The sequence below is a fragment of the Entelurus aequoreus genome, linkage group LG01 (assembly GCF_033978785.1).
Source record: "Entelurus aequoreus isolate RoL-2023_Sb linkage group LG01, RoL_Eaeq_v1.1, whole genome shotgun sequence".
In the NCBI taxonomy this organism is placed as follows: domain Eukaryota; kingdom Metazoa; phylum Chordata; class Actinopteri; order Syngnathiformes; family Syngnathidae; genus Entelurus; species Entelurus aequoreus.
The window spans coordinates 59153323-59177099 of NC_084731.1; the positions used below are offsets into that span (position 1 = coordinate 59153323).

The following is a 23777-nucleotide window of genomic DNA, read 5'->3' on the forward strand; positions in this document are numbered from 1 at the left end:
CGGGTATTAGTTTGTCTGTCTTTATATCAATTTATGTGTGTGTGTAATTAGAATATCAACAAGTCATAGCGATATTGTTATTATAAGTGCTAACGCAGTGTGTGTGTGTGTGTAATTAGATGTACGTGTTTTGATTTGTGTGTCCGCATTATGATTTGTCTGTGGGTAGAAAAATAATATGTCTGTCCGCATTTCGATCTGCGTGTGTGTAAAAAAAAAAAAACGGTGGTGTGTCCGTAATCAGATTTGTGTGAAGTAGGAACCATCAATAGGATGTCTATTGACACCTGACTTTTGCGACACTTCTGCCGTGAAAGATATGTGTGTGTACATATCCAGATTAGTGTACGTGTAATATAACCACAATTATTTGCAAAAATCTGAGACTATAATCAAATTGACATGTCTGCGTAATAGTTTGTCTGTCTTTGTATCAATCTGTGTGTGTGTGTGTGTGTGTGTAATTAGAATATCAACAAGTCATAGCGATATTGTTATTATAACTGCTAACGCAGTGTGTGTGTTTAATTAGATGTACGTGTTTTGATTTGTGTGTCCGCATTATGATTTGTCTGTGGGTAGAAAAATAATATGTCTGTCCGCATTTCGATCTGCGTGTGTGTAAAAAAAAATAAAAAATGTTGTGTGTCCGTAACCAGATTTGTGTGAAGTAGGAACCATCAATAGGATGTCTATTGACACCTGACTTTTGCGACACTTCTGCCGTGAAAGATATGTGTGTGTACATATCCAGATTGGTGTACGTGTAATATAACCACAATTATTTGCAAAAATCTGAGACTATAATCAAATTGACATGTCTGCGTAATAGTTTGTCTGTCTTTGTATCAATCTGTGTGTGTGTGTGTGTGTGTGTGTGTGTGTGTGTAATTAGAATATCAACAAGTCATAGCGATATTGTTATTATAACTGCTAACGCAGTGTGTGTGTTTAATTAGATGTACGTGTTTTGATTTGTGTGTCCGCATTATGATTTGTCTGTGGGTAGAAAAATAATATGTCTGTCCGCATTTCGATCTGCGTGTGTAAAAAAAAAAAAAAATGTTGTGTGTCCGTAATCAGATTTGTGTGAAGTAGGAACCATCAATAGGATGTCTATTGACACCTGACTTTTGCGACACTTCTGCCGTGAAAGATATGTGTGTGTACATATCCAGATTTGTTTACGTGTAATATAACCACAATTATTTGCAAAAATCTGTGCCACTGAAATCTAATTGACATGTCTGCATATTAGTTTGTCTGACTTTATATCAATCTGTGTGTGTGTGTGTAATTACAATATTAACAAGTCATAGCGATATTGTTATTATAAGTGCTAACGCAGTGTGTGTGTGTAATTAGATGTGTGTGTTTTGATTTGTGTGTCCGCATTATGATTTGTCTGTGGGTAGAAAAATATTGTGTCTGACCGCATTTCGATCTGCGTGTGTGTAAAAAAAATTAAAAAAAATGGTGTCTGTCCGTAATCAGATTTGTGTGAAGTAGGAACCATCAATAGGATGTCTATTGACACCTGACTTTTGCGACACTTCTGCCGTGAAAGATATGTGTGTGTACATATCCAGATTTGTGTATGTGTAATATAACCACAATTATTTGCAAAAATCTGTGAGACTATAATCAAATTGACGTGTCTGCGTATTAGTTTGTCTGTCTTTATATCAATCTATGTGTGTGTGTGTAAATAGAATATCAACAAGTCATAGCGATATTGTTATTATAAGTGCTAACGCAGTGTGTGTGTAATTGGATGTGTGTGTTTGATTTATGTGTCCGCATTATGATTTGTCTGTGGGTAGAAAAATAATATGTCTGTCCGTATTTCAATCTCGTGTGTGTAAAAAAAAAAAAATGTTGTGTGTCTGTATTTAGATTTGTGTGACGTAGGAACCATCAATAGGATGTCTATTGACACCTGACTTTTGCGACACTTCTGCCGTGAAAGATATGTGTGTGTACATATCCAGATTGGTGTACGTGTAATATAACCACAATTATTTGCAAAAATGTGTGCGACTGAAATCTAATTGATGTGTCTGTATATTAGTTTGTCTGTCTCTATATCAATCTGTGTGTGTGTGTAATTAGAATATCAACAAGTCATAGCGATATTGTTGTTATAAGTGCTAACGCAGTGTGTGTGTGTAATTAGATGTACGTGTTTTGATTTGTGTGTCCGCATTATGATTTGTCTGTGGGTAGAAAAATAATATGTCTGTCCGTATTTCGATATGCGTGTGTGTAAAAAAAAATAAAAAAATGTTGTGTGTCCGTAATCAGATTTGTGTGACACAGGAACCATCAATAGGATGTCTATTGACACCTGACTTTTGAGACACTTCTGCCGTGAAAGATATGTGTGTGTACATATCCAGATTGGTGTACGTGTAATATAACCACAATTATTTGCAAAAATCTGAGACTATAATCAAATTGACATGTCTGCGTAATAGTTTGTCTGTCTTTGTATCAATCTGTGTGTGTGTGTGTGTAATTAGAATATCAACAAGTCATAGCGATATTGTTATTATAACTGCTAACGCAGTGTGTGTGTGTAATTAGATGTACGTGTTTTGATGTGTGTCCGCATTATGATTTGTCTGTGGGTAGAAAAATAATATGTCTGTCCGAATTTCGATCTGCTTGTGTGTAAAAAAAAAAAACGGTGGTGTGTCCGTAATCAGATTTGTGTGAAGTAGGAACCATCAATAGGATGTCTATTGACACCTGACTTTTGCGACACTTCTGCCGTGAAAGATATGTGTGTGTACATATCCAGATTTGTTTACGTGTAATATAACCACAATTATTTGCAAAAATTTGTGTGACTGAAATCTAATTGATGTGTCTGCATATTAGTTTGTCTGTCTTTATATCAATCTGTGTGTGTGTGTGTAATTAGAATATTAACAAGTCATAGCGCTATTGTTATTATAAGTGCTAACGCAGTGTGTGTGTAATTAGATGCGTGTGTTTTGACTTGTGTGTCCGCATTATGATTTGTCTGTGGATAGAAAAATATTATGTCTGTCCGTATTTCGATCTGCGTGTGTGTAAAAAAAAATAAAAAATGTTGTGTGTCCGTAACCAGATTTGTGTGAAGTAGGAACCATCAATAGGATGTCTATTGACACCTGACTTTTGCCACACTTCTGCTGTGAAAGATATGTGTGTGTACATATCCAGATTTGTGTACGTGTGATATAACCACAATTTTTTTGCAAAAATCTGTGCGACTGAAATCTAATTGACGTGTATGCGTATTAGTTTGTCTGTCTTTATATCAATCTGTGTGTGTGTGTGTGTAATTAGAATATTAACAAGTCATAGTGATATTGTTATTATAAGTGCTAACGCAGTGTGTGTGTAATTAGATGTGTGTGTTTTGATTTGTGTGTCCGCATTATGATTTGTCTGTGGATAGAAAAATAATATGTCTGTCCGTATTTCGATCTGCATGTGTGTAAAAAAAATAAAAAATGTTGTGTCCGTAATCAGATTTGTGTGAAGTAGGAACCATCAATAGGATGTCTATTGACACCTGACTTTTGCGACACTTCTGCCGTGAAAGATATGTGTGTGTACATATCCAGATTTGTGTACGTGTAATATAACCACAATTATTTGCAAAAATCTGTGCGACTGAAATCTAATTGACATGTCTGCGTATTAGTTTGTCTGTCTTTATATCAATCTGTGTTTGTGTGTAATTTGAATATTAACAAGTAATAGCGATATTGTTATTATAAGTGCTAACGCAGTGTGTGTGTGTGTGTGTGTAATTAGATGTGCGTGTTTTGATTTGTGTGTCCGCATTATGATTTGTCTGTGGGTAGAAAAAAAATATGTCTGTCCGTATTTCCATCTGCGTGTGTGTAAAATAAATAAATAAATGTCGTGTGTCCTTAATCAGATTTTTGTGAAATAAGAACTGTCGATTGGATGTCTATTGACTTACTTGACGTCACTATGTAAAGCGCTTTGAGTCAGAGAGAAAAGCCCTCTATAAATATAATTCACAATTCACACTCACGTGACTTTTGTGACACTTTTGCCATGAAAGATGTGTGTGTATCCAGATTTGTGTACATGTAATACAACCTGTGAGTGTGTGCAATACAATCTGTGTGCGTGCGTATTTAGATGTGTGTGAAGCAGGAACCCATGATTGGCTACGTGACTTTTGCTACACTTCTGCCATGAAAGGTGCGTGCGAGTACATATCCAGATTTGTGTACATGTAGTATAATCTGTGTGTGTGTGTAATACAATCTCTGTGCGTGCGTATTTAGATCTGTATGAAGCAGGAACCCTCGATTGGCTGTCTTTTCACATAGGACTTTTGCGACACTTCTGGCATGAAAGATGTGTGTGTGTACGTATCCAGATGTGTGTGCCTGTAATACAATCTGTGTGTGCGTATTTAGATCTGCGTGAAGCAGGAACCCTCGATTGGCTAGGTGACTTTTGCTACATTTCTGCCTCGATAGATGCCTGCGTGTGTACGTATCCGGATGTGTGTGCGCGTGCAATACAATCTGTGTTTGCGTATCCAGATGTGTGTGCGTGCAATACAATCTGTGTGTGTGCCTATTTAGATCTGTATGAAGCAGAAACCCTCGATTGGCTACGGGACTTTTGCGACACTTCTGCCGTGAAAGATGTGTGTGTACGTGTGTGTGTGTGTGTACGTATCTAGATTTGTGTGCGTGTCATACAATCTGTGTGTACAATCAGTAAAGATTGAAATCATCGCGTTTCCTCCGCGGGGGTGGGCGGGGCTTCCTCACAGATAGGGTGACTGTGAGACCCACGGTCTTAACCTTGGCCTCCTACTGGTCAGACGTGCCAGGGGGGCATCCGGACCAGATGCCCGGAACACCTCAACATCCGGTTCCTCTCGATGCGGACAAGCAGCGGCTTCCTTTTTAACTTCTCCCCCTCTCTTGTGAACACTTCCCTCAACACAGACGTCACAACCTCATCAAAGCGCAGTTCTAAGCGTTCGCTCACAGAACCAGCACTTTGGAACCCGAATGAGAAAAAAAAAAGATTACATATCTGTGGCAGCATCAGAGAAAGTGACGTACAAGTCCATCCATCCATTTTCTACCGCTTGTCCCTTTTTGGGGTCGCGGGAGTGACGTACAAGTGTCACTTTTAAATCTCATTGCGCATAATTGTGGTGCGTTCAAGGGCCCTTGAATAAAGTTAGAAATAGAGGGATACTTAACCAATAGAAAATGCACTGATAAAAATATATTCATAATAATGATGATGTATTATTATGATTCATATTATTCACTGATGATGATTATATGTGAATCAGATAATCTTTACTTTAGACTGACGTTTTTATACTGGTATTTAAGTGAATAATGATAGGATGTATGATGATTTATAATCATATTCAAGCCCACTTTAAATCAAATGTTCTGGCACTTTCAATCATCGTATTTTCCGGACCATAGGGCGCACCGGGTTATAAGGCGCACTGCCAATGAACGGTCTATTTTCATATATAAAATGCACCGGATTATAGGGCGCATTAAAGGAGTCATGTTATTACTATTTTTTTCTAAATGTAAAATACTTCCTTGTGGTCTACATAACATGTAATGGTGGTTCTTTGGTCAAAATGTTGCATAGATTATGTTTTACAGATCATCTTCAAGCCGCTATCTGATAGTCGCTTAAGGACGCGCCGTTTCGTGGGCGGTCTTGTTTACGTGGCTCACCTTCGACAGCGTCTTCTCCCCGTCATCTTTGTTGTAGCGGTGTAGCGTGCAAGGACGGGTGTGGAAGAAGTGTCAAAAAATGGAGCTAACTGTCTTAACGACATTCAGACTTTACTTCAATCAATAACGGAGCAGCATCTCGTCATCCGGAAACAACAACACCGGAAATGTGTCCCGCGAAAAACCGTCCGACCGGGAACTCTCTAATAACTAAAGTTCCTTGGGTGAATAATGTAAACTCACTACACCGGTATGTTTTAGCACTTTCATGGCGAGTTTACTGATAGATAGAAGTAAGAACTTTACATTACTTTATATTAGAAATGGCAACAGTGGAGGATGAATGTCCCATAACAAGAAGATAGAGAAAAAAAAAGAAGCTTATCGACTACGGTGTCTCCACGGACTACAAAGGCGCGCGCGCGCGCAATTTTTCAGGACTTACGCAGATCCGAAATACAGATCAGCAGGTACCAGAAGGTAAGAAAAGTTGCTTTTGCATAATATTACGAAACAAAACGTCAGATAATATGTCTTACCTTACGCACACACCATAATAATACTCCTATGTTGAAGCACAGTACAATCCATCAAGCGGTGCGGCTTCATAGCTTACCAAAGTCGTACTAAAACATTTTGATAGATTTTTGAGTGCCATGTGTAATGTTCTATATTTTCAATGGAACACATAAAATGTTGGTGTTGTTTACTTGAGTCATATTGCCATCATATTGAAATCTACACGTATCTCTTATGTGTGACTGCCATCTACTGGTCACACTTATCATTACACCATGTACCAAATAAAATTGCTTCGAGGTCTGTAAGCAAAACCAGAATTTTTCCGTACATTAGGTTATAAGGCGCACTGTCGAGTTTTGAGAAAAAAAATTATTTTAAGTGCCCTAATAGTCCGGAAAATAAGGTATATAATATAATATATATATATATATATATATATATATATATATATATATATATATATATATATATATATATATATATTTAATCTCCACATCCTTAAAAACTAAAAAAAAAAAATATTTAAAAATTTTAAAGGTGTTTTAAAAAGCTGTTTTCAACTTAATTAATGCAATAGTTTTTTTTACTGCATGTAAACAAACCAAGTATGTTTGGCCCTTCAAGCGCCCCACCCAACCTTTGAATATGCAAAAAGTGAATGTTATTTATTTGCCAGATGTACAATGAGCACGAAACTGTTACTTAAAAGAAAGCAGTGATTTTTAACTGTGGTGTGGCAAGCGTGCTTCATCGAGTGCTACGCCAAAGAATCACTTGACGCTATAACGCTAAATGTATCAAAAGTGATACATACATTCTTACATCAAAAGGTTTTAAACCAAAGGCCCGGGGGCCAAATCTGGCCAGCCACATTATTTCATGTGGCCCGCCAAAGCCTGGAAATAATATGCGTTAATCTTTTCTTACTAAATATATTTGTTCTTTCCCTTTTGACATTAAAAATCATGTACTGCATGCAATTGCATAGCTTTTAATATTCAATATTATCAAAATCTAAATATTATATTATGTATTCCAAAAATATTTTTTGTTGAAACAAAGATAAATACTGTACTGAAATATCTGCTTGACTTATGATTTAGAAATAAATTGTCAATCAAATTGTAGACTGTAAAATTGACAATAGTCTCTAGGGTTAAATTCCGCCGACTTAGTTTTTCACCGTAAAATCAAGTTTGGTACTCTTTTTTTCCATATACAGTAAGACAACAAAACATTAAAAAAACAAACCAAAAAAACATTAACACAACAAGATTTTACGGTAAAAAAAACAAACTAGCAGCTCTGTTGCTTGAATTTTACCACTAAAAACAGTGGTATTGTTTCTCCATTCCATTCCATTTATACCATTTGTTAATATGCTGTAAAAAAAAGAAGAAAAAAACCCGCTGCTGTTACTGTAAAATTCTGGTGACTGAGCTGCCAGTTTATATATATATATATATATATATATATATATATATATATATATATATATATATATATATATATATATATATATATATATATATATATACGCGTATATTCATATATTACTCATTGTTAAAAGCGGCCCTCTGAGGGCGTAAAACTCAATCAAAACGAGTTGGACACCCCTCCTCTACATCATCAGTGTCATTTTTTAAATTGTTTTATTATTACATCAACATAAAAAACACGAGTTAGTGCACCCCCTCCCCCCCCCCCCCCCCCAAAAAAAAAACCCTCCCTCCACCCCCATTTACACTCATGTTCACTCATTCACTCATTATTCACACAAAATGGGTTGTTTCCTTCTGGTATTAATATTCTGGTTCCTACAACATACATCAATACAGTCTGCAAGGGATACAGTCCGCGAAGCACACAGGGCTGGGTCTTTTTTATTTTTAAATTGAGCGGTTCAGGTTTTGAAATGTTAAATTAAATGAATTCATTATTTAAGTGCGGCGTTTTAAAGACTGTGTGTAAAGTTACAGCGGCAAATAATATGGCATGTACTTACTAAACAAAACCTCTGCCGTGTTTTTAATGAATACCGAGGCCTACTACGCTACTATACTTTAATGTTGATGCTGTTTCTAGGGCTATTTTAACCCTTAAGGTAAAAATAAATTCTAACTGAATTCATAGTAGTATATTAAACATAAACATACTGGACCAGCATTAATTGATATTCTCCACAAGCCTGTGGATATGTTACCAGGTAACCCACAATTAAACATGTTACATTATCATCTATGTTCTTTGATGACTTGCAATGTATTACCTGTTGCAGGGCAGAATAAGACGGTTACATGCATGGAGGCTGCAGGCTCAGCAGCAGCTACTGGTAGCTTAGCAACAACAGCTAACTAGCGGAAGGAGCGTCCACACCACACGACTTTCCGTTCAAATTAAGCCTCAATTTCTACCGTTTCTCGCCGGCGCCACACATCGCTGACATAGTTCCGATGCTCACGTCACTGTGAGGTTTGTGCTTTCGTTATAAGATGACCAAAACACCCGAGAGTCTGACCGGAAGTGCCTAACTTTGAAGTTAATGGGGGGAATTAGCGCCCTCTCTGGTGAGACGCGCACAACGCATAGAATGTCCGAACGTGAAGAGGAACGCATTTCCTACATTCAGTTCAGTTCCAGTTTATTTGGAACATGCATACAATGTAATGCATCACACAATTCCAATTGTTTCATTACAGCACGTCCGAAAAGGAGTAGGAAGAAGTAGATCTTATTTAATCCTACCCCTTTTCATACCATAGCAATTGTATCCAATTTTCTTGTTCTCTGCAACAGAACCATAAACAAATGAATAATAAATAAATAATATACTATAGTGAGCAAACCAATAATAAATACATAAATAATCTTTGTCTCAATAAAAAAAAGAGAAAAACAAGGGGTTTAAGATGTTCATAATCTTGTTCTGTGTACTTTGTGTGTACTTGATTGATTGATTGATTGATTGATTGATTGATTGATTGAAACTTTTATTAGTAGATTGCACAGTGCAGTACATATTCTGTACAATTGAACACTGAATGGTAACACCCGAATACGTTTTTCAACTTGTTTAAGTCGGGGTCCACTTAAATTGATTCATGATACAGATATATACTATCATCATAATACAGTCATCACACAAGATAAACATCAGAGTATATACATTGAATTATTTACATTATTTACAATCTGTGGTGTGGAGGGGGGGGGGGGTAGGTTTGGTTGATATCAACACTTCAGTCATCAACAATTGCATCATCGGAGAAATGGACATTGGAACAGTGTAGGACTGACTTGGTAGGATATGTACAGCAGGTAGTGGACATAGAGATAGAAATCAGAGAGCATAAGAATAAGTATCTACATTTGATTATTTACATTTGATTATTTACAATCCGGGGAGGTAGGATGTGAAAGGAAGTTTGTTAGTTTACGGTTGAGGTTGCCTGGAGGTGTTCTTCAATCAATCAATCAATGTTTACTTATATAGCTCTAAATCACGAGTGTCTTAAAGGGCTGCACAAGCCACAAGGACATCCTGGGCTCAGATCCCACATCAGGGCAAGGATAAACTCAACCCAATGGGATGACAATAAGAAACCTTGGAGGGGACCGCAGATGTGGAGACCCTAGCGACCGGTGCAATGGATGTCGAGAAAAAATATTGTGGGAGTCCAGTCCATAGTGTATCTAACATAATAGTGTGAGAGTCCAGTCCATAGTGAATCTAAAATAATATTGTGAGAGTCCAGTCCATAGTGGATCTCACATAACATTGTGAGAGTCCAGTCCATAGGGGATCTAACACAATAGTGTGAGAGTCTAATCCATAGTGGATCTAACATAATATTGTGAGAGTCCAGTCCATAGTGGATCTAACACAATAGTGTGAGAGTCTAATCCGTAGTGGATCTAACATAATATTGTGAGATTATGGCGGTATGTGGAAGTGGGTAGAGCGGCCGTGCCAGAAACCTGAGGGTTGCAGGTTCACTCCCCGCCTCTTGACATCCAAATCGCTGCCTTGCCCCCGGTACCGCTCACACTGGTGAATGAATGATGAATGCAAACTGGCAGCCTCGCTTTCGTCAGTCTACCCCAGGGCAGCTGTGGCTACAAATGTAGCTTACCACCACCAGGTGTAAATGAATGATGGGTTCCCACTTCTCTGTGAGCGCTTTGAATATCTAACAATAGAAAAGCGCGATATAAAATCTAATCCATTATTATTATTATTATTAGAGTCCAGTCCATAGTGCATCTAACATAATAGTGCTTGAGTCCAGTCCATAGTGGATCTAACATAATAGTGCGAGAGTCCAGTCCATAGTGGATCTAACATAATAGTGCGAGAGTCCAGTCCATAGTGGATCTAACATAATAGTGCGAGAGTCCAGTCCATAGTGGATCTAACATAATAGTGCGAGAGTCCAGTCCATAGTGGATCTAACATAATAGTGTGAGAGTCCAGTCCATAGTGGATCTAACATAATAGTGCGAGAGTCCAGTCCATAGTGGATCTAACACAGGGGTGGGCAATTAATTTTTACCGGGGGCCGCATGAGCAACCCGAGCACTGCTGGAGGGCCACATCGACAATATTTCAATTAAATTTTGCTCAATATTATTTTTGATGTATACCGTAAGATAAATAATAATAATAATAATAATTAATAATAATAGTAATACTTCAACATAGTGTGTTTAACAGCATTCCATGACTAATATATATAAATTAACGTTAATAATAAATGACAGTAAAATAAGCACACGTATGACTGAGGAGTCATAGTGTAACTTTGTGTGGTGTTTGAGTTGTCCGACTTTTTGTGTGGCCATAAACGCACCAGTGGTTTAGTGCTATGCGTGTTGGTGACAGATGACAAGTTGGTTTTGGCCTGGTTTGTACGGCAGAAAAGGACTAGTTTTTCGAGATAGAATTGTTTTACTCATGTTTTTGGTGTGGTTATGTCCGAATATGAACAGTTTTGCTCAATAAAGTGATCGATATAATTCCTGTCCTCGAAGCATCTCGATAGACGTTACAATAATTGAACGGTGTTCAATTGAACGGTGTTGACGAACACCGTTAGGGCCGCTTGTTGTCACTGTCACTAAAAGTTGCATTGCAAAATTACATAGAATAAATATGTTTATTTTGTTTAGAATTCAGATGGGATTTGATTTGGTGCGCGGCATATATTTGCTGCGCGCAGCGGACGCTTGAGCAGTGCGCAATTGCGCAGGCGCGCACCTTAGAGGGAACGTTGCTTTGCAGTCCATGTCTTGTTGAAAACACGCCATTCTTCATCAACTTTTCTCTTTTTAGCGTCTCGGGTGTAAACCGTGCATCACTTGTCGCTGCATGTGCACCTTAACTCGCAGGTTACACATGGACACACGCCCATAAATAATACTTTTCAAAATAAAAGCAGCACAGTTGTATTGCGCGCACAACATAGATGTTTTTTCAACTTTATTTTGTAATTTGTGATTGCAGCTGTTCACATTCACTCACAATCACGCACACGCATACGTCCACACGGAAGTAATACAAATAACGATTTTCAAAACAAAAGCAGCACCGTTGTATTGCACACTCGACATAGATACTTTTTAAAATGTATTTTGTAATTTATAATTGGCCTCACGCGGGCCGGACAGGGACGCACAAAGGGCCGGATGCGGCCCGCGGGCCGCAGAATGCCCAGGTCTGATCTAACATAATATTGTGAGAGTCCAGTCCATAGTGGATCTAACATAATAGTGTGAGAGTCCAGTTCATAGTGGATCTAACATAATACTGTGAGAGTCCAGTCCATAGTGGATCTAACATACTAGTGTGAGAGTCTAGTCCACAGTGGATCTAACATAATAGTGTGAGAGTCTAGTCCATAGTGGATCTAGCATAATAGTGTGAGAGTCTAGTCCATAGTGGATCTAGCATAATATTGTGAGAGTCTAGTCCAGTGACGTGCGGTGAGGTTCATGGCTGGTGAGGCACTGACTTCATCACAGTCAGATTTACAAACATATGAACCCTAAAGAGTATCTTATTCACCATTTGATTGGCAGCAGTTAACGGGTTGTGTTTAAAAGCTCATACCAGCATTCTTCCCTGCTTGGCACTCAGCATCAAGGGTTGGAATTGGGGGTTAAATCACGAAAAATTATTCCCGGGCGCTGCGCCGCTGCTGCCCACTGCTCCCCTCACCTCCCAGGGGATGAACAAGGGGATGGGTCAAATGCAGAGGACAAATTTCATTACACCTAGTGTGTGTGTGACAATCATTGGTACTTTAACTTAACTTTAACTTTACACATACAAACTGTAGCACACAAAAAAGCACATTTAATTAAAAAAAATGTATTATGGTCTTACCTTTACTTATAAATGAAGTCCATGTGCCGCTGTTGTGCTGGATTAATGCACCCCCGCCGTAGAATGCACCCCCTGACGGGAGTGTTATATCAACTAAAGCCCACACTTAAAGTTTCCACGTGCAAGATTGAATCTATTTAAAAAAGTTATTTAATAAGAAGCCAAAAAGTGCAAAAACAATAATGTTTGTGTTGGAGGAGTTGTGAATGACTGAAATATGAAATCCGTGCTGCAGTCTGCAGGTGTACCTAATGTTGTGGCCCAGCAGTCATTCACAACTCCTCCAACACGAACATTATTGTTTTTGCACTTTTTGGCGTCTTATTAAAAAACTTTTTTAAATAGATTCAATATTGCACGTGGAAACTTTAAGTGTGGGCTTTAGTTGATATAACACTCCCGTCAGGGGGTGCATTCTACGGCGGGGGTGCATTATCCACCAGGAGGCGGGATTACTGCGAGCCTCAGCCAGTGCGTCTTTTGCAGTCGTTTTATGATTGCTCAGCACAAGAAATATGTTACACACATACAGTTGTTGACAAAATACACTGTACATTATATACCTCAGCTAACTAAACTATGAAAATGTATAATATAATTCATATAGCAATACGGTCTCACTGCACAGCAGGCCAGCAGTTAGCTGAGTCCGCAATCCATGGTGAGGCTCAACGCAGTGACGTGCCTCAACTGGCTGCTGATCACAGCAAGTCTCTTCTCAGTATTTGAACGGCAAATATGAAATTTCAGCGATCTTGAATAAAAATAATCTAAAACTGGTGAAGTTAAATGGAAAATAACTGTATAGTATAATCACTGGATACATATAACAATTAAATTTTTTTTTTTTCTTTTTACATTTTTTTTCTTTCCATGATGGCACGTAAGGCCCCGCCTCACCTGCCTCCCCTGACTGCACGTCACTGGTCTAGTCCATAGAGGATCTAGCATGATAGTGTGAGAGTCTAGTCCATAGTGGATCTAGCATAATATTGTGAGAGTCCAGTCCATAGTGGATCTAACATAATAGTGTGAGGGTCCAGCCTAGAGTGGATCTAACATAATAGTGTGAGAGCCCAGTCCATAGTGGATCGAACATAATATTGTGAGAGTTCAGTCCATAGTGTATCTAGCATAATAGTGAGAGTCCAGTCCATAGTGGATCTAATATAATATTGTGAGAGTCCAGTCCAGAGTGGATCTAACATAATAGTGTCAGAGTCCAGTCCATACTGGATCTAACATAATAGTGTGAGAGTCCAGAGTGGATCTAACATAATAGTGTGAGAGTCCAGTCCATAGTGGATCTAACATAATAGTGTGAGAGTCCAGTCCAGAGTGGCTCTAACATAATAGTGTGAGAGTCCAGTCCATAGTGGATCTAACATAATAGTGTGAGAGTCCAGTCCATAGTGGATCTAACATAATATTGTGAGAGTCCAGTCCATAGTGGATCTAACATAATATTCTGAGAGTCCAGTCCATAGTGGATCTAACATAACAGTGTGAGAGTCCAGTCCATAGTGGATCTAACATAATAGTGTGAGAGTCCAGTCCATAGTGGATCTAACATAATACTGTGAGAGTCCAGTCCATAGTGGATCTAACATAATAGTGTGAGAGTCCAGTCCATAGTGAATCTAACATAATAGTATGAGAGTCCAGTTTTTTGATTGATTGAGACTTTTATTAGTAGGTTGCACAGTGAAGTACATATTCCGTACAATTGACCACTAAATGGTAACACCCGAATAAGTTTTTCAACTTGTTTAAGTCGGGGTCCACTTAAATTGATTCATGATACAGATATATACTATCAGATATATACTATCATCATAAAACAGTCATCACACAAGATAATCACATTGAACTATTTACATTATTTACAATCAGGGGTGTAGAGGGGGGCGGGGTAGGATATGGACAGCAAGTAGTGGACATAGAGAGAGAGAGAGAGACAGACAGAGAAAGAGACAGAGAGAGAGAGAGACAGAGAGAGCGAGAGAGAGAGAGAGAGAGAGAGAGAGAGAGAGAGAGAGAGAGAGAGAGAGAGAGAGAGATCAGAAGGCATAAGAAAAGTATCTGCATTTGATTGTTTACATTTGATTGTTAGCAATCCGGGGAGGGTGTTAGTTTAGGGTTGTAGCTGCCTGGAGGTGAACTTTTATTGCGGTTTTGAAGGAGGATAGAGATGCCCTTTCTTTTATTCCTGTTGGGAGCGCATTCCACATTGTTGTGGCATAAAAACAGAATGAGTTAAGACCTTTGTTAGTTCGGAATCTGGGTTTAACGTGGTTAGTGGAGCTCCCCCTGGTGTTGTGGTTATGGCGGTCATTTACGTTAAGGAAGTAGTTTGACATGTACTTCGGTATCAGGGAGGTGTAGCGGATTTTATAGACTAGGCTCAGTGCAAGTTGTTTTACTCTGTCCTCCACCCTGAGCCAGCCCACTTTGGAGAAGTGGGTAGGAGTGAGGTGGGATCTGGGGTGGAGGTCTAGAAGTAATCTGACTAGCTTCTTCTGGGATGTTTGGAGTTTAGATTTGAGGGTTATGGAGGTGCTAGGGTACCAGGAGGTGCATGCGTAATCGAAAAAGGGTTGAATGAGAGTTCCCGCCAGAATCCTCATGGTGCTTTTGTTGACCAGAGAGGAGATTCTGTAGAGAAATCTCGTTCGTTGGTTAACCTTTTTGATTACCTTGGTTGCCATTTTATCACAGGAAAGGTTAGCCTCTAGAATGGAACCTAGGTAGGTGACCTCATCTTTCCTGGCGATAACAATGTCACCCACTTTTATAGTGAAGTCATTGACTTTCTTAAGGTTGATGTGGGACCCAAACAGGATGGATTCCGTTTTACCCAAGTGTATGGATAGCTTGTTGTCAGCGAGCCAGGTGCAAGTTCTACAGAGCTCAGCACTGAGGATTTTCTCCACCTGTGACTTGTCCTTGTCGGATACCAGCAGGGCAGAGTCATCCGCAAACAAAAACAATTCACAGTCGCATGCTGATGACAAGTCATTTAGGTATATTAGGAACAGTAAAGGTCCCAATATACTGCCTTGGGGGACTCCACAGCTCACCGAGAGGGGGGGGGGGGGGGGGGGGGGGGACACGGTGCCGTTTACCTCTACCACCTGCTCCCTCCCTTCAAGTAAGATTGCATCCAGCTCCATGAGGTTTTGTTAAATCCGATTGCTCTGAGCTTATCCAACAGTATAGCGTGGTTAATGGTGTCAAAGGCCTTCTGAAGGTCCAGCATGACCATGCCGCAGTATTTGCCCGCGTCCACCTCGTGTTTGATGTGGTCGGTCAGATAGAGAAGGCATGTGTCAGTGGAGTGGTTAGTTCTGAAGCCGGATTGGAATTTGTACATGAGTTTATTAGCAGCAAGGTAACTATCGACCTGTTCATAAACTATTTTCTCCATTACTTTCGAAATGGAACTGAGAATAGAAACAGGTCGGTAGTTGCCAGGTTCTAATTTGCTTCCTTTTTTAAACAGGGGAGTTACTCTTGCTATCTTAAAATCTTTTGGTACTTGGCCTTGTGTAATTGATAGGTTTATTATGTGCGTGATGATCGGGGCAATGATGGAGGCAGAGTCCCTGAGGAATCTGGAGGGAATATTGTCAAAGCCGGTGGCCTTGTTTGGGTGGAGCGCGCTCAATTTTTTAAACACCTCATCAGCTGTGACCATTTCTAATTTGAAATCATCGTTGGATACTCCTAGCTTTCTGTAGAAGGCTTTAATGTGTTCTACACCAAAGCGACCAGAGTGGTGGGACAGCTTGTTGACAAGAGTTGCGGCTATGCTGGTGAAAAAGGCGTTAAGTCTGCTAGCTACCTCCATTTTGTCTGTAATGAGGGAGTCACCCTCCTTGATGCTGATGTTGGTGAGTCTGGTTTTAAGTTTCTGGCTGCAACCAGGAAGCTGGTTGTTGAGAATTTTCCAGAGCTCACGTGGCTTATTTGTGTTTTCCTCTATTTTGTCGTTAATGTAATTTTTTTTTAAGGATTTAGTCAGGTTGGTTGACTTATTTCTTAATTTATTGCATTGCTTTTTGAGAGTTGAAAGGAGTGATTTGAGGTTGATATTATTGGGTTGTTTATCTACTTCTGTTTTACACTTTTGGTATTCAGTCCATAGTGGATCTAACATAGTATTGTGAGAGTCCAGTCCATAATGGATCTAACATAATAGTGTGAGAGTCCAGTCCATAGTGGATGTAACATAATATTCTGAGAGTCCAGTCCATAGTTGATCTAACATAATAGTGTGAGAGTCCAGTCCAGAGTGGATCTAACATAATATTGTGAGAGTCCAGTCCATAGTGGATCTAACATAATATTCTGAGAGTCCAGTCCATACTGGATCTAACATAATAGTGTGAGAGTCCAGTCCATAGTGGATCTAACATAATAGTGTGAGAGTCCAGTCCATAGTGGATCTAACATAATATTGTGAGTCCAGTCCACAGTGGATCTAACATAATAGTGTGAGAGTCTAGTCCATAGTGGATCTAACATAATAGTGTGAGAGTTCAGTCCATAGTGGATCTAACATAATAGTGTGATAGTCCAGTCAATAGTGGATCTAACATAATAGTGTGAGAGTCCAGTCCATAGTGGATCTAACATAATAGTGTGAGAGTCTAGTCCATAGTGGATCTAACATAATATTGTGAGAGTCCAGTCCATAGTGGATCTAACATAATGGTGTGAGTCCAGTCCATAGTGGATCTAACATAATAGTGAGAGAGTCCAGTCCATAGTGGATCTAACATAATAGTGAGAGAGTCCAGTCCATAGTGGATCTAACATAATAGTGTGAGAGTCCAGTCCATAGTGGATCTAACATAACAGTGTGAGAGTCTAGTCCATAGTGGATCTAACATAATAGTGTGAGTCCAGTCCATAGTGGATCTAACATAATAGTGTGAGAGTCCAGTCCATAGTGGATCTAACATAATAGTGAGAGTCCAGTCCATAGTGGATCTAACATAATATTGTGAGAGTCCAGTCCAGAGTGGATCTAACATAATAGTGTGAGAGTCCAGTCCATAGTGGATCTAACATAATAGTGTGAGAGTCCAGTCCATAGTGGATCTAACATAATAGTGTCAGAGTCCAGTCCATAGTGGATCTAACATAATAGTGTGAGAGTCCAGTCCATAGTGGATCAAACATAATATTCTGAGAGTCCAGTTCATAGTGGGTCCAACATATATTCTGAGAGTCCAGTCCATAGTGGATCTAACATAATAGTGTGAGAGTCCAGTCCATAGTGGATCCAACATAATATTGTGAGAAATGTGCCTTGGCTCAAAAAAGGTTGAAAAACACTGAATTGAGCCCTTTAACCCCCTGGTGGCGAGGTGAGGCACTGCCTCACTTCCCTCCCCTGACAGCACGTCACTGTAAAGACATCATAATTGACTGTGATTTTAAATGTTTGTCCCCCACCGTTATCTTTCTGTTTAAAGCCTCACATGAACAAAAACAAGTGTTTTTAAGAGCCGCAGTCATGGAAAGACGCCGTTAGCGGCGGGGACAGACAGATACTGCACCGGATGTAACCTCCAAATATGCTCAAGTAATCATCAAAATAATGCGGATGAAAGTTGCACTAAATGGCCACATTTCAAGCTAAAAAGGAAAAAGAAAGTGTGGCTTCTCTACAGGCGATTAAGGTGATTTTGTCCAGATAGTCCTCCATTGCTAGCCCGTCTCTCTCCGTCTTTATCGTGCTCCTATGCTCGGCGTGCTAATGAACTAATAACGACGGAAGTTTCCCCTTGTCGATATTTACTCACCCGTCGGCTGGGCCATCGATGATGCTGAGAGCATCTCCTTTTCTACGGTGAAACACTTCAAGCAGCAGCAGACACTCCTCCAAGACCTTGGAGGCGGGACGCGACGCAAATGTCACAGGCTGCCAAAATCGTCCTTTAATACAGTGAACACAAATATATGTTTATGCTGGGTCAGTATACTTCAAAGAAAACTAAGAAAAAGCTAATAATCTTGTTTTAGGTTAAATAAAATTTCCTTCGAGCCGGATTTGAACCAGCGACCTAAGGATTCCAGCATCATGCCTCTACAGTCCTCCGCTCTACCAACTGAGCTATCGAAGGTGTTGGTGGCCACATGGAACAGTTTTAATATAACCATAAAGACAAAATGTTGTTGTGTTTTTTTGGGTAACACATGAGGAAAATAGGACTGTACATTTCTACTAAATGCCTAACGTTGCTGCACTTATGATGTATGGTCGTTGGTTTGAGGCTAAAAAAAAGCCAGTGTGTTGTATTTGTACGCGGCAGCCAATCGTTTCCGCGAATCCATCGTCCCTAAGCCAATCACAGGGTCATGTCCATCTTCATGTTGCCAATCACAGAGATCATTCTAAAAGGCTCCATTTTATTTCCTTTTTTTTTTTACCGTCGAATGAGCCAATCATACACATCTTATAAGTAAACGCAGCATTGGCTGCTGTGACGCGAGAAATTCGACCGCCATCTTGAAGTAGTGATGAGGAGCCGGCGAGCAGCCTATACTGACAGTTGACAGGTAGAAAACAAAGTGCCGCGCTGATGTTCAGCGTTTTCCTGCTCAAATGAGCGGACTGTTGAAAATAGGAATCGGGGGATTACTTTTCACAAGTAAGATTTAACATTAACGTACTATTGGTTGTATTTTTTGAAAAGAATATTACCACCAGGAGGACAGAGTAAAACAACTTGCACTGAGCCTAGTCTATAAAATCCGCTACACCTCCCTGATACCGAAGTACATGTCAAACTACTTCCTTAACGTAAATGACCGCCATAACCACAACACCAGGGGGAGCTCCACTAACCACGTTAAACCCAAATTCCGATCTAACAAAGGTCTTAACACATTCTCTTTCTATGTCACATCAATGTGGAATGCGCTCCCAACAGGTATAAGGGAAAGGGTATCTCTATCCTCCTTCAAAACCGCAATAAAAGTTCACCTCCAGGCAGCTACAACCCTAAAGTTTAGTGCATTTGATTATTAACAATCCGGGGAGGGTGTTAGTTTAGGGCCTAAACTAACACCCTCCCCAAACACCAAATGCAGATATATATATATATTTTTTCTCTCTCTCTCTCTCTCTCTCTCTCTCTTTCTCGATGATAACAACCAAACCCCTAATCCCCCCGGATTGTAAATAATTCAATGTGATTATCTTGTGTGATGACCAGTGTTGGGACTAACGCGTTACAAAGTAACACGTTACTGTAACGCTGTTAGTTTCGGGGGTAACTAGTAATCTAACGCGTTATTTTTTTATATTCAGTAACTCAGTTACCGTTACTACATGATGCGTTACTGCGTTATTTCACGTTATTTTTTATGTAGTATCGGCTAGAAACAGAAGCGCTGCGGTGTCGTTCTTCTAAATCTTCCTCTGTCACACGCCAGAGAGAAGAAAAGAGCCGTGTGTGTGTGTCTGGGTGTGGGTGTGGGGGGAGGCACACACGTGATCCGCGGTTTGATATATAAAACAAAACAAAAAGGTTGTTCGCACGCACGTTCAGTCCACACACAGCGTGGTCATGGCGAGCGGAGTAACGGAGGAGCTTGTACGCCCCGCGCCATTTAATCGGTGTGTTTATAGGTGCAGACTCAGTTGTGCAAGACGAGGGTTTTAAACACATGCTGAACGTGCTTGAGCCACGTTACTACATCCCGTCGCGCACCCACTTCAGCGATAAGATTGTGCCAGATCTTTATGAGCAGGAGAAGAAAAAAGTTGTGGATGATGAACTATTCAGAGCATCATCTGTTGCGCTCACGACAGACTGGTGCACGTCCAGGGAAACTATGTGACGATAAGCGCTCACTTCATCACAGCAGACTGGCAGATGAGAAGACACGCCCCCTCTACGAGAGTCCCCTTGCGCAGGCACTGACACAAGCAGTGGAGGAATGGAAGATAAAGATATCCAAGTCACGTGATAATGCCAAAAATCACATTAATGCAGTGAATGAGACAGGACTGGGACCACAGGTAGGTGCTTTGCACATGTAGTGAATTTGGCATCACATCTCAGTCAATAGGATGGATCAGGAAGGAGGTTTCCTAGCACAACAGCTGCTCATGTACTTAAGACAAAGCAAGAAATGCTAAAGCTGCCTACTCATAAAGCTCATACATGATGTCCAAACGAAGTGGAACTCCACTTATATGTTGGAGCAGCAGGCAGCTATATACTCTGCATTGACCCACAACACCCTGAAGAAAAATGTCAAAGACATCATCACCCTGTCTGATGATGATGTGAGAGTGGCAGAGGAGGTCCTCCAGGTGCTTAAACCCCTCAAAAGTGTTACATCTCTACTGAGCACTGAAACTTCACCATCTGTGTCAATGATCCTGCCACTGAAAACAAGGATTGTACAATCCATGGCTCCAAGCGTGGAAGACAGCAGCATCAGGCTTTATTTCACTATCTATGTTTCAAGGAAGATGATGTGCCTTCTTATGTTGCACTTTAAGCTGTTTTTTATTAATGGTCATTGGTCCAAGTTTAAAGAAAGGAGAAATGCCTTTTTATGTTGCACTGTTTTTCATTAATTATGTTAAAATGAAAATAAAAATGCATGTCAAGTTGATCAACAGATTGTATTATTCTCCAGTGCAATAACAGTATTGTAATGAAGGCTAAAAGGGCATTAATGGGAGCTTTAAAAAAAAAAGAAGAAAAAAAGAAGTAACTAAATAGTTACTTTTCACAGTAACGCATTACTTTTTTATGTAAGTAACTGAGTTACTTTTGAAATTAAGTAACTAGTAATTGTAACTAGTTACTGGTTTTCAGTAACTAACCCAACACTGGTGATGACTGTATTATGATGATAGTATACTGTATATCTGATAGTATATATCTGTATCAATTTAAGTGGACCCCGACTTAAACAAGTTGAAAAACGTATTCGGGTGTTACCATTTAGTAGTCAATTGTACGGAATATGTACTTCACTGTGCAACCTACTAATAAAAGTCTCAATCAATCAATCAATCACAGAGTTGAGAAGGAGCAATATTCAAATACTAACATTGTTGGGTAAGACAGAACTTGGTTTTATTCTGGATCCAGTGAAACAGATTGGTGGTTTTAGCTGATATAAAGACTTTCAGGTGTTTATATATGTTTATGTTTAAGTATTTGGCAGACGCTTTTATCCAAAGCGACATACATAAAAAATACATATAAAACAATCACTGTAAACATTATAATTTAAGAGAAGAATGTAATACAAAACATCAATACAAAATGTCAAGACAGAATAAACTCTCTGCTGCTGCAGCAACAGAGATACAGTCTATAAGATATATAGATATCTAATGTATTCATACATTGTTTATGTAGGATATACGCATGTACAACCTAATCATATTGTTTCTTCAATTTAAAAATAGCTGACCGTTTTTTTCCCCCTTCTCTGGGATTATATTCCCAGTTTTGATCTCGGACGTCTGGTCACTTATAGCATATAATAATATTCTATTACTGTTAAAGGCCTACTGAAACCCACTACTACCGACCACGCAGTCTGATAGTTTATATATCAATGATGAAATCTTAACATTATAACACATGCCAATACGGCCGGGTTAACTTATAAAGTGACATTTTAAATTTGCCGCTAAACTTCCGGTTCGAAACGCCTCTGAGGATGACGTATGCGCGTGACGTAGCCCGAGGAACAGAGGTATGCCTTCCCCATTGAATACAATACAAAAAAGCTCTGTTTTCATTTCATAATTCCACAGTATTCTGGACATCTGTGTTCGTGAATCTGTTGCAATTATGTTCATTGCATTATGGAGAAAGAAGCTGAGCAAGCAAAGAAGAAAGTTGTCGGTGCAAAACGGACATATTTTTCGAACGAAGTCAGCAACAACAGTACACAGCCGGCGCGTCTTTGTTTACATTCCCGAAAGATGCAGTCAAGATGGAAGAACTCGGATAACAGAGACTCTAACCAGGAGGACTTTTGACTTCGATACACAGACGCCTGTAGAGAACTGGGACAACACAGACTCTTACCAGGATTACTTTGATTTGGATGACAAAGACGCAGACGTGCTACCGTGAGTATGCAGCTTTGGCTTCTAAACATTTGATCGCTTGACCGTATGTGCGCAACTTTTTTTTTGCGTATGTACGTAACTTTTTTTAAATATATAAGCTTTATGAACCTTGGGTTAGGTGAACGGTCTTTTGGGCTGAGTGATTGTGTGTGTTGATCAGGTGTTTGAATTGTATTGGCGTGTTCTATGGAGCTAGGAGCTAGCATAGGAGCTAGGAGTTAGCATAACAAAGACGTAGGTGTTTTTATGCAGGATTAATTTGTGTCATATTAAATATAAGCCTGGTTGTGTTGTGGCTAATAGAGTAAATATATGTCTTGTGTATATTTACTGTTTTAGTCATTCCCAGCTGAATATCAGGTACCGTGAGTATGCAGCCTTGGCTGCTAAACATTTGATAGCTTGACCGTATGTGCGCGTCACGTACGTAACTTTAAAAATATATAAGCTTTATGAACATTGGGTTAGGTGAACTGTCTTTTGGGCTGAGTGATTGTGTGTGTTGATCAGGTGTTTGAATTGTATTGGCGTGTTCTATGGAGCTAGGAGCTAGCAGAGGAGCTAGGAGTTAGCATAACAAACACGTAGGTGTTTTTATGCAGGATTAATTTGTGGCATATTAAATATAAGCCTGGTTGTGTTGTGGCTAATAGAGTATATATATGTCTTGTGTTTATTTACTGTTGTAGTCATTCCCAGCTGAATATCAGGTACCGTGAGTATGCAGCCTTGGCTGCTAAACATTTGATAGCTTGACCGTATGTGCGCGTCACGTACGTAACTTTTTAAAAATATATAAGCTTTATGAACCTTGGGTTAGGTGAACAGTCTTTTGGGCTGAGTGATTGTGTGTGTTGATCAGGTGTTTGAATTGTATTGGCGCGTTCTATGGAGCTAGGAGCAAGCAGAGGAGCTAGGAGCTAGCATAACAAACACGTAGGTGTTTTTATGCAGGATTCATTTGTGGCATATCAAATATAAG

The 23777-nt window shown here is 39.5% G+C and overlaps 1 protein-coding gene and 1 non-coding gene across 9 annotated transcripts in view; both read right to left on the bottom strand.

Moving 5' to 3' along the window:
* LOC133655071 (engulfment and cell motility protein 2) overlaps positions 1 to 23777 on the bottom strand; it is a 164193-nt gene that overhangs the window by 135158 nt on the left and 5258 nt on the right. For 5 of the 8 annotated variants that reach the window (XM_062054983.1, XM_062055014.1, XM_062055005.1 and 2 more), the window contains exon 1: positions 8554 to 8825. The gene's annotated coding sequence lies outside the window, so the exon portion shown is untranslated. Of the gene's footprint in view, positions 1 to 8553; positions 8826 to 18482; positions 18704 to 23777 lie in introns of those variants that run through there. The other 3 variants (XM_062054994.1, XM_062054987.1, XM_062055000.1) reach the window with 2 other exon arrangements.
* Positions 18716 to 18803, bottom strand: trnay-gua (transfer RNA tyrosine (anticodon GUA)). The gene is given in 2 exon segments: positions 18716 to 18751; positions 18767 to 18803. It is a non-coding gene; the product is annotated as a tRNA-Tyr (tRNA).